Genomic DNA, 10,025 nt, shown 5'->3' with positions numbered 1-10,025 from the left:
CTGGGGGCATTCCCGCAAAACACAGACATTAATATTCCTCCCTCCATGAAAACGGCTTTCCTCTTTTTTTTTTTTTTTTTTTTCTCTCTTTTTTTTTTTTTTTCCCATCTCCAAGCCTCACAGTAGGTGCCCACGAGCACATTTCTCCCCATGACATATCCAGAATGCTCTTGTCCAACTGGACCAGTATGGGCGCACAGTGGTGCCAAAGCTCCCAATTAACAGCCAGACCTTGATAAGCCAGCACAATGACAGAACTCGAAGGGGGCAGGGATGGAGCATCAGCAAAACCACCCCTGTAAAGCCAAAATGATGCCAGCTTCCCCCAGAACGCCGCTGCCTCGGCCGACCAAGTTGAGGATGCTCGCAGGGAAGTACAAGGAGCCAGCAGCAAGCATCCAGGAAGGCACGTCGGAAATCCTGGGGCTTTGAGAGCTCCACGCACTGTTATGAAGGGATTATCATTTATTAATGTGGCTGCCAAGACCCATTAATTAGCCTCAGACAAGTAAAGAGATCTCTGGCTGGGGATAAGCATCCAGGATGCGAACTGCAGTGTGTCTGTGCGTGCCGCGGCAGGTGTGCAAGTGCCTCTGTGCACGTGTGTGCTGGCACATGTGTGTGCCATGGGTGTGCATGCTTCCATAAGCTACCCTGAGCATGCTGATGTGCGTAGCATGAGCTGTGTGTGTGCAAATATCGTGCTCAAGGCATAATAAAGTGATAATAAAAGCACGTGTGTATGTGCACCACGACGCTTGTGCACACATGCATGCTGTGTGTGTGTTTTGAACAGTGTAAGTGTGAAAGCACACTGGTTTTACACGCTGTGCACAGACCACAGAGACACAGACACAGACACAGACACAGATTTCTAGGTTGGAAGAGACCTCAAGATCATCGAGTCCAACCTCCTACCTAACACTAAGTACTCCACTAAACCATATCACTAAGCTCTACATCTAAACGTCTTTTAAAGACCTCCAGGGATGGTGACTCCACCACCTCCCTGGGCAGCCCGTTCCAATGCTTAATAACCCTTTCGGTAAAGAAGTACTTCCTAACATCCAACCTAAAACTCCCCTGTCGCAACTTTTGCCCATTCCCCCTCGTCCTGTCACCAGGCACGTGGGAGAACAGACCAACCCCCACCTCGCTACAGCCTCCTTTAAGGTAACTGTAGAGAGCGATAAGGTCGCCCCTGAGCCTCCTCTTCTCCAGGCTGAACAAGCCCAGCTCCCTCAGCCGCTCCTCGTAAGACTTGTTCTCCAGACCCCTCACCAGCTTGGTCGCCCTCCTCTGGATTCGCTCGAGCACGTCCATGTCCTTCTTGTAGCGAGGGGCCCAAAACTGAACACAGTACTCGAGGTGCGGCCTCACCAGAGCCGAGTACAGGGGCACAATCACCTCCCTAGACCTGCTGGCCATGCTGCTTCTTATACAGGCCAGGATGCTGTTGGCCTTCCTGGCCACCTGAGCACACTGCTGGCTCATATTCAGCCGACTATCAACCAATACTCCCAGGTCCTTCTCGGCCAGGCAGCTTTCCAACCACTCATCTCCCAGCCTGTAGCGCTGCTTGGGGTTGTTGCGCCCCAGGTGCAGGACCCGGCACTTGGCCTTGTTGAACTTCATACAGTTGACCTCAGCCCATCGGTCCAGCCTATCCAGATCCTCCTGCAGAGCCTTCCTGCCCTCGAGCAGATCGACACACGCACTTAGCTTGGTGTCATCTGCAAACTTACTGAGGGTGCACTGGACGCCCTCATCCAGATCATCGATAAAGATATTAAAGAGGACCGGCCCCAGTACCGAGCCCTGGGGGACACCACTTGTGACCAGCCTCCAACCAGATTTGACTCCATTCACCACAACTCTCTGGGCCCGGCTATCCAGCCAGTTTCTAACCCAGCGAAGCGTACGCCAGTCCAAGCCCCGAGCAGCCAGTTTCTTGAGGAGAATGTTGTGGGGAACGGTGTCAAAAGCCTTACTGAGGTCAAGGTAAACCACATCCACAGCCTTTCCCTCATCCACCAAGCGCGTCACTTTGTCATAGAAGGAGATCAGAGCATGCCCTTGTGTGTGCACGTGGGTGTGTGTTTGGTGTGCATCTGTGCAAAGGCATGTGTGCACCTCGTCATGAGCACAAGGTCCCCTTTGATGGACAGTTGGAGGACAGGGACAGTGCCACACGGAGCCCTGCTTGAGTTGCTTCTCCTTCCCTCTCATCCCAAGCACTCAAAAATTTGCCTTTCCTTCCAACATCTCTTTGCAAAATTCAGAGATGGGGGTAGGAAAAAAAATGCTTTTTGCTCACTCAGCCCATCTGTCCTCCGTATCAGTGCAGATCTCATTAAGAAAGAGGACGTAATTAAAGAGGAAATAAATACAAACTATGCCGGTCCTGCTTTACTGTTTAATGGTGTTTTCAGATATTTTCTCGGCTGGGTTGTTGGTGCTTGTCCCACGCTGGCTGCATCCAGGTTCTCCTGGCTGCTGTGGGGTCGGAGCACTGCGTAAAAGCAGACCTGAAGCCTGCAGTGGGCAGGAAGGCGAAACCAGAGCTGGTCCCTGCACGGCTCCTCAAGGGCTGGGAGGGAGGGAGGGAGCCCCAGCTGCCTTCTGGTGGCACGTCCCATGCTGGATGGAGCTGGTTCACCCCATCCAGCTGCAGAAGCTCTGCCAGGCTGGGGCTGCAAGGAGATCACCACCTCCAGAGATCTTCTGGGCACCGTCCAAGGCTGCTCCTTGCTTCCTGGGTTCTTCATGGTGACTCCAGAGGTGCTCACCCAGCCGAAATGCAGAGCTGCAAGCATGGCTGCTGGGCTTAAATCCTGAGCCTAGAGGCTTCGAGGATTTCTGAGCTTTTTAAAAGCACAGCGAAAGCTCCCAGCACAGCCACTTCTGTGGGCAGCTGCTCTATGGTATGCAGGCACAACAGCCAAAAACCAGGAGCTGCAGCTGGTTGGGGTCTGCAGGATCACCTACACAAAGCCATGGGTCTCCATCCTGAAGGACGGGTGTCATCGCAATGAGATTTGCTGTCCCGTCACTCACGGCAAGGGCAGCGGCCATCCCTGTTGTGGCAGGGGCTGAGCAGGCACAGGATTTCAATGGGATGAAAGCACCCTGACCTGCTTGGGGTCTCATTTTAGGGCTGCATCATCACCCTGGGACCCACCTCTGAGCTTCTGCCATCCTTGTGAGGTCTTCTTGGGCAAGAATGGGTTCAACCACCTCGGATAGACCAACCTTCCACAGGCTTCCCTAACCCCCACGTGGGATCTCCATACCCCTTGGGCTCTGCAGCTATTTTTTTAAGGGGAGGATGCGTTATCCCAGCTCAAACAACAACCCACATTCATCCTCCAGCCTCCATTTACCAGTAAGGCTAACCTCCGCCCCGCGCTTCACTCCGGGGAGCAAAGGCAGGCAGGAAGGGGGGATGCATCTCCAGACAAAACTGGGTTAATTCACCGTGAAAAGTGATTTTTTTTTTTTTTTTTGTCTCCTCATTGCCGGCTTGTCAAGGGAAGATCGTGCTTCTTCCCCATCGCCGCTCAGCACCAGCCCTCTCCTTTCGTATGCTGAGCTCATTCAATGCAGTGGGAGTGCCACGGCCGGGAGCACGTCTGCACCGTGGTGTAGGCAGAAACACGTCTCTCCGCAACCATTCCTGACCTTCTGCTGCTTCGGAAATTGCCCGGCTTCCTTGGGGGCAGAGCTGCGATTTGTTTGGGGGACGGAGTTAATTATGCCACGTGCAATTTCCTCGTTTGTCCTGATCTTTCTTCTCACAGTATCAGCTCAGACTGTTGATGCACACACATTTTTTGGGGGGTGGTTTTCTTTGATTCCGTGACACTTAGGAATGACGCTGGTCGCGTATCTGTTTGTCAGCCACCCCCAAACAACTCCAAACAACTTCTGAACTGCTGGTCCCTGCCCGATTTGACAGATCTGGGATTCTCAGAGATGTCACATTCCCATAAACGTTTCTCAAGTGTTTCTCCATCCGCCTGTTTATCCAGCAGTGGACGTGCACGAGGCTCTGTTCAAGTTAACCAGTGCCTGGTCTGTCCTCTGCACCAAGACCTGGCCACACGGAGTGGCCATAAATGTGGGTATGGTGAGTGATGTATGAGAGCAAGTGATGAAACCAGCAGGGAAGTTGTTTAAAATGGGTAAATAAATTAGCTCGAGGCACAGTGGGTGTCAGGAAGAAGCTGGAGGCTGGGAAAAGAGCTAGAAGCCATTGCGGGCAGGAGGTCCATAAGTGGATGCCAGGCTGGGACGTCCATCCTCTCCAGCAACTCCAACCCCAGGGGCGAGGATGCTGAGGAAGAGCATTGAAAGGTGCCAGGCTCAAGAAACCTCCCCAGAAATGATCTTTTTGTCCACCCTGGGCTCAAGGGACCATGCTCTGACCCCAGGGGCATTGCTTACATCTTGCTCATCCTGCTTGTGTCACCCAGATCCTGCCAGCCTCACTAGGGACTGAGGTCTCCCCACGCAAGGGGCTGTATAAACCCATCCAGGGGGAGGCTGGCGTGGCGGAGGCCAGGTGGAGATGAGCATGGAGGCGGCACAAACCAAGCTCGGGCGCTTGACACTCGGGCCCTTGCAGAGCTGGGAGCTCCTGAGAGCCGAGCATCCCTGCTCGCCGAGCCGTGAATGCCGGTGCTGTTCATCTCAGCGAGCTGGTTATTAATTCCTGCAGCCAGGAGGGAATGCTTTCTCATTTCCTTGGCAGTGCCGTGAGCTGGCAGAAAAAGGAGAGGCAGAAACGCTGGTATTTAGAGGGCATGCGGGCTCACAGCCAGGGTGGGCTCTTCCCAGCCGGCTGCAGGGACACTGGGAAAGCACCTGGGGTGCATGCGGGCATGGGTGAGCATGCATTTTAAATGCATTTTAGCCTTTTTCAGGAATAAAAAATAATAATAATAAAAGAGCGAGGAAATCCAACCTTGTGTTCATTTGGAAATCCCTGTGCATGCAAACAACGTGCCCATGTGCAGAGTGTCAAATAAAGAAGGAAATATGGAAACACCCCAGGGACCGGTGCACAGAAGGATCCCTGAAGCTCAATCCTAGCCCCATTCCCATCCATTTTTGCCTGTGGCACACCAGCATTGCTGCACTCAGAGCTCCAGTGCTACCTGGGAGAGCTCAAAAGCTCCACCAAAGTCACTCAGATCCCCTCCGTTCAGGTGTCCTGCCCCGGGACACTTTCTACAGGGACTTGGGAGCTGCCAGGGCACTCCTGGGGTCATCTGAGCCACCCTGGGCAGGGTGCCCAGCTCCAGGGAGAGGGGAGAAGGGCAGGGATGGCTGGGGACAGAAGCAGGAGGAACCTTCCTGGCTCTGCACACGTTTTCAAGGATCACAGTGTCCACCAACACCTTTGAAGAAGGGGGCAGGACATCAGCTTTCCCTGAAAAAAAAATAAAAAAAGTAAGAGAGAGAAAAAAAAAACAGATAACACCACTCTGCCTGCAGAGATGAAAAAGGGCAGAAGATTTGCTAAAAGAGTTTCTGCATCCCCAGCAACCTTTGAAATACGGTCTTTGATCAGGAAAAAAAGGTGAAGATGCAATGGATGAATCTTTACAGCCTATAAGCTTGTGCCCCACATCCCCTAGGCTTCTTTCACCCACTTGCATGAGACTCCCAGATATTTCCATAACCCTCATTTCTCCCTAAATCCCCCTGATTCTCCCTGGTGCAATACTTCCACTCCCTTCTCTCATTTTTCTCCTATCTCCTACCCATCCTTGGCTCTCTGGCCGTGGCTACACCACGTCTTGGCGTTATTTGGAGCTGTGCAGGTGCTGAGCGGGAGCACAGGGGCACTGCCTGGCTGCTTTGTTTCTTTCCAGAGCAGCTGATTCCTTCAGTGCCAACACTAAGGCAGCCCCCATCCTCCACCAATTAACCAGTCCTGCCAAAATCCTGCAAGAACCCAGGATATTTGAGAGCTGTGCCCCTAGATGAGACCTGGCTGTGATTTGCCAACATATTTCAAGGTGACTAACCTCACAGCATAGGTTTTGTATGGGTGTGTGAGCCCTTTTTTTTTTTAGGAAACCCAGCAAAACAGCATTTCAGAGCCTTGAGTCGGCTGCTGGCTGTCGTGTGGCTTCGTTGCCTCCAAGTGTTGCTGTGTAAACACTAATCAGGCCAAATTATTCAAATCACAACTGTCGGGCATGGAAGGAGCATTAACGAGGGAAGAAAATGAACAGATCGGTAGGGCAGAAAGTGTCCTTCGGCTGAAGGTCAGCGGCTCCCATCCAGCGTAGGAAACTCGCACCCCTTCCTCTGCCAGCGCCCTGGGAATTGCCTCTGGTTGGGATGGGAGCTTTGGGGCAGGTTGTCCAGCCCTGGGGTTTCTGGCTGGGGGATATTTCCCTTTTCATAGGCAGCATAAGCACCTTGGGGTTTTGCTCCAGCCTGAGACGTGTGGAGGGGCTTTGCCCATCTCCGTGTTTCCAGCTGGTGCAGGACCACCTCGTGTGGCTACTGCAAAACCAGGATGGGGTGAGAGCAAGGAACTGCTTTACCCGTCCCGTGTCCCTGCATGGACACCACTAGGAATCATAGAAACATTAAGGCTGGAAAAGACTCCAAGACCATCTGGTCCAAACACTAAGTCCCCTGGGGAGGCTTCACCCAACTCGGAGTGCCCGGGCAGGGGGAGAAGTTACCTCTCCAAAAGCAGAGAGGGGACACAAGCACAAGCCTTCCTCCAGCCCTGCCCAGGCTGGCGTGAAGGCATCTTGGGGCTGTCCTGGTAGCCTGTGGAGAGGCAGAAGTTGGCTTTGCTGTGGGGAAAGCCGGGCGATGTGCAGCCTTGGAGGTGTTCAGGACGCAGCTGGGCACGGCCCCGAGTGGTTTGGTTCGAGTGCACCAAGCAGGACGTAGGACAAGATGGGCTCCAAAGGTGCCTGCCAAGAGAAATAATTCCATGATTTCAGATGGATTCCGTGATCCGTACTAATAAAGCAACCAGTATTCACTAATAAAGGAAACCAGTCACCAGGCCAGGAATAAGTTTCATCCTACATCTGGACAGCAGAACAGATTTCTCACTTGGTTTTTTTGTTTGTTTGTTTTGTTTTTCTTCTTGTTGGTGGTGATGATTTTGGTTTTTTTTTTTGTTTGTTTGTTTTGTAAATGAACTTTTCCAGACAGCTTTTGAAAAGCCTTCCTGGATGGAATTCATCTGAACTTGTAAGGCTTTACTGGTGCCACCAGCACCTGAAATGGATGCGAGCTGATCACCCAGAAATGTCGTGGCAGGAGGCTTTGCAGGGATGGGAGCGGGGACGTCCTGGGGCTGTTCTGATTCGGCAAATTGGAGCAGATTTCAAAAAGCAAAGCAGGTGTTACGTGTGGAAAGGGAGAGCCAGACTCTGAGCAGGGGCAAATCAACGTTGTTCCATGGAAAGCTGCTGGTGTGCAGCAGGAGTCAGCCAAAAATCACCTGCGTGCAGTCTGACATCCAACCGCAGCGTGTCCTAAAGCAGAAAAATGTCGTCAGCCCTTGGAGCTGATGCTTAAGCTATCTGGAAAATATCCCAGACATTAAATACTTTGAGCTGTTAGAGTAAGGTCAGAAGGAGAGAAATGCCATCTGGGAAAGGAAGGAGTGAACCCATCAATCTTCAGGCCTCAGAAATCAGCTATTTTAAAACCTTCAGGAGGAAAATAAATCTAATTTGGCCAGAGCACTGTGAAACACCACCTAAGGTGGCTGGGCTTCCCTCTGTCCTTGCAGCAGTCCTGTTTTCCACCTGTCTGGTCCAGAAATGCAAAAAATCCGGGTGCTTTTCTTTGTGGCCCTGTACCCAGGAAGACCTGGAGGCACCGGTGAATCTGGAAGAGGATTTGGGGGAAGGATTATTTCAATTTGCGTATCCCTGTACTATTCCCTTGGCATCAGCCTTTTCTGGGCACAAAAAGCACAGAATGGTCGAGGCTGGCAGGGACCCCTGGTGTCATCCTGTCCAAGCCCTCAAGCAGGGCCACCTGCAGCTGGGTGCCCAGGACCACGTCCACTGGCTGCAGAGGTGTTGCAGAGATGCTGGGAGATACACCAAGATGTTAGGAGATACACCAAGCCCACGAGGGCTGATTTATGCCCGTAAATACAGTTTTGTGTGTCTAACCCATCTTTTTTTATGCACTATCTCAAGAGACATTTGTCACTCTGCTCTCTGGACTAACGTGATTTGGACTCCTGCGCTTTGCCTTTTGTCTGATCCTTTCTCATCAGCAGGGCCCAGGGCTTGGCTCCAGACCATTTCTCCCAGACGTGAGGCCCGAAATATCTTCATCTGTGCTTGGCTCCAGGTTTCCCCTGAAAAGAGAAGCGTGGTGGGGTCAGCACGTGAAGCTCCCGGGCCACCTTTTGGTAGCCCACCACGAACAAAACCAGCCCCATCCATACCCCTGTTGTGCACGTCTATATCCTCTGAGCAGATACCAGCTAAACTGGGGACGGGATTATATTTCTACCCCAAAAATGCCCTCTGCTGGTGTCTAAATACCCGTGACTGCTGAGGATGCTCTCTGTGCTCAGGAAAGAGACTTATCTGCCTCTCCTGCAGCCAGACCTTGCAGCAAAGACAAAAAACGTGGGTCAGGGCACACGTGTGTGCAGGGACAGGGGAGCACCGTCCTGCAGCTGTGGGAGCAGGAGGAGCCCCGGTACTCCCTGCAGCCCCAGCACCCCACAAAGCCCCCTTGGGCACGCTTCTTTCCAGGTGCAGCCCTTTTGCATCAAGTGTTTTTAGGGTTTTGTAGGGTTATTTAGCCTGGGAAGCGTGAAGGGGTGCGGAGGGGGGGGGGGAGGTGGAAATTAAGCCATCCGTGCCCAAACCCTGCATCTTATCCACGGCACGGCAAGCTGGCCTCCTAAACGCCACGGGTGCTGTGGATGGGAGCAGTGATGGGTTTATCACCTGCCCCCAGCTCATTTCACCTGGAGATAGTTTGGGGTGCCAGAATTAGCACCGCTGATCATTTATACAGGTAAAAGGGAGAGGAAGGAGGGAGAAGGACCCGTGGGGTTCGAAGCGTGAGCCTCGGTGGCATTTTGCAAGCAGAAGGAGAGCAGCAGGGCAGGCTGAGCCCCAGCACCGTGTGGGCACCTTGCTCTGGGCAGGGGCACCCTCAGAGCCCAGTTTTTGGCTCAGCCCCGCTGGGACTCCGTGCTTTTAATGTTTGATTTCTAAGCATCCTCTGTGTGCTGCAGAAACTGGGCTCTTGGCTTTGCATGAATGTAGACCCGTCTGCATGGCTTGGCACTTTGCTAAAATTCAGTAGAAACCCCAGGGGAAGGCACTCCTTCATTTTGGGATCTGCACAGCTGCTTACATTTCCCCCTGCCAGCATCACACAGCATGGCCGAGGGGCCACGGGGCACCTCATAGCACCCACCAGCCACAGCCAAGGGACCCCACGACTGGCCACAGGGGTTTGCATTTCTCAGGGAAATGTTGGAAAGCCTCTCCCAGGAGCTAGGGGATGGTGCTAGGATCAGAAGAGGGCTCTTCTTCCAAGAAAACTGGTTTCAGGAGGGGTTTTGGCCCGCTGATTCCAGTCTGGCATAAGTGGGGGCTGGCACAAAATGGGTACTTACACCTTGCCCACCGTGATGCCACACTGCAAGGATTGTCCCCAAAACACTCAAACTTTGGCCAAATGGTATGGGAAGGACAGCAAAAAGGAAGGCCTGCTGATTTCCTCCCCATGGAGTCCTAGGTAGGTCCTGGCTTGGCCAGCAGGAGGACAGGAGGACCTCCATCCCTCGGAGCCATACAGACAGACCCTGGGGAAGAGGCACTGTTCCCAGTCTCTCCATCAAGCCCTTTTCTTCCAGATTTGGGGTAGAAATCCCTGATCTTGCAAGCAGTGAGCCAAAACTGTTCAAGGGAGCATGATGACCTAGTGGAGATGGCCGTGGTCCAGCGAGTGGGTCCATCCCCTGTCCCTGTTTCTTTTTTTTTTTTTGCCTGCAC

This window comes from Cygnus atratus, chromosome 3, assembly GCF_013377495.2.
Source record: "Cygnus atratus isolate AKBS03 ecotype Queensland, Australia chromosome 3, CAtr_DNAZoo_HiC_assembly, whole genome shotgun sequence".
In the NCBI taxonomy this organism is placed as follows: domain Eukaryota; kingdom Metazoa; phylum Chordata; class Aves; order Anseriformes; family Anatidae; genus Cygnus; species Cygnus atratus.
The sequence above is the reverse complement of the archived record's forward strand: the minus strand, read 5'-3'. Positions refer to the sequence as shown.